Source organism: Etheostoma spectabile, chromosome 5 (genome assembly GCF_008692095.1).
Source record: "Etheostoma spectabile isolate EspeVRDwgs_2016 chromosome 5, UIUC_Espe_1.0, whole genome shotgun sequence".
Taxonomy (NCBI): domain Eukaryota; kingdom Metazoa; phylum Chordata; class Actinopteri; order Perciformes; family Percidae; genus Etheostoma; species Etheostoma spectabile.
Genome location: NC_045737.1, coordinates 10487923 through 10489544, shown reverse-complemented (window position 1 = coordinate 10489544; position 1622 = coordinate 10487923). Strand labels below are relative to the sequence as shown.

Here is a 1622-nt window from a genome sequence, read left to right as displayed (position 1 = left end):
TCAAAAGAACAAAACAGACCAAACTAAAGAAAGAAAACTAATAATAAAAATAAATGCCCGTTACTTTAAATGGGTGTGGGGAAAAAACAATGACAGACAATATTGCACTTGTAGTCCTATAAAAAAAAAACACAGGTTAAAACAATATTAAACCCCTTGTCAGAATATTTTAAAACAGTAGAAAAAGAATTCAAGGGCTGAGTTCTGTCCGAGCGCCCGCACGGGGCCCGCACCGTAGGAGAAGAACCCACGGGGAGTCCCTGCTCCTAGAAGTCTAGGTGGCGGACCAGTCTGGTCGCTGCTGCTCTCACGGTGATTTATACCAGCAGGTAAACCAGCGGTGGCGTCTGCAGGAAGGGCCTGTCGGGGTCCCCCAGGCTGCACTACCCCTCTTGGCTTCCTGCCCGCCTGGGTCAAAGGGCTGCCACCACTCTAGACTGCTATCTGTCGTCACAGGTCTGGGCCCTTGTGGTAGGTGGGGTGGGGGGGTGGTAAACAACATAAAGCAGGGGCGGGAGCGACCTGGTCATCTCAGACGGAGGCTGAGCGATGCAACCTGCGAAGCCATGACATTAACTAGCCTCAACTTGTTTTGCTGTTGTCTTTTGTTTTTTATCGGGTAAAACACTGCCCCTCTCTCACACTGGTTGTGTTCCACACTATCAAAGTGTACTGGTGTGACGTCGGGGCCCTGGAAGGCGGAGGTTATTGAGGGACACAGTAATGCGCTTCTCTGCTCTTCGGCTCGGCAGTTCAGGAAGGGGTCCGAGTGTATTAGACGGGGGACGTTTCTAAACTCTTACCCGTGAAAAGGCTTAACGTGGTTTAATGGTACCTAAACCAGTCAATCATCACCAGTTTACTGTCATCTACAGTCCCCATAATAACCGACTGTGGGTTAATTTTGGGACAGTTTTCGACTGTTATGAGGAAGCAATATGAAGAAATGTGGAAATTTAGCGATGTTTAGGTTCATTAAGCCCACGTTCAGCTTTTTCACGTTAATCTTTTTCCTTATATATCCCTTAATGAGTAGACACGCTTAATGTCCGCTACCGTCCATAATCTAGGACGTCTGGGTCCGTTTTTTTACAGTTTTCACTGTTTATGAGGATTAATAGGTAAGATACTATGGTGATAATTGATCGTTTGTTTAGGTACATTGGCCCGTTAAGCCTTTTTGCCTCGCCATGACACCAATAAGAAAAACGTTATCGTGAATAACTTCTCTACTCGTTTTGATTCAGTTTAGGTTTTTGACCGTTAAGTGTTTATGACAGATCTGGCCGTATTGTCCATATGGTTATGATTGATCTTTTAGGTACCTTAAACCCACGTTAAGAAGAAGCCTTTCACTGTAGTCGTCTTTAAGCCACGGGCCCCTATGGAGACGCTGTGCAGCCAAAGCATTTCAGATGTTTGGATAGCTTAATCTGGGAGCTATATGTACTGATGTGAATTTTGTGCCGTGAAATTTATCACATGTGCACCGCAAGTTCAGTGGATTGTTTTCACTCTTTCCTTTTTCTAGTACGGTCATAACGACATTAATCATGTCAGCGGGCCTGAATGACCTAAATGACTCGAGGTACGGCAGACTGTCCGAGGTCATTTATCAAATG

At 45.4% G+C, this 1622-nt stretch overlaps 2 protein-coding genes across 3 annotated transcripts in view; both read left to right on the top strand.

Annotated features, from left to right (window-relative positions):
- The window catches only part of si:ch211-214j8.12 (uncharacterized), a 49376-nt gene that overhangs the window by 8007 nt on the left and 39747 nt on the right, over window positions 1–1622 (top strand). The gene's annotated exons all lie outside the window — the stretch shown is intronic.
- The window catches only part of gda (guanine deaminase), a 68150-nt gene that overhangs the window by 41007 nt on the left and 25521 nt on the right, over window positions 1–1622 (top strand). The gene's annotated exons all lie outside the window — the stretch shown is intronic.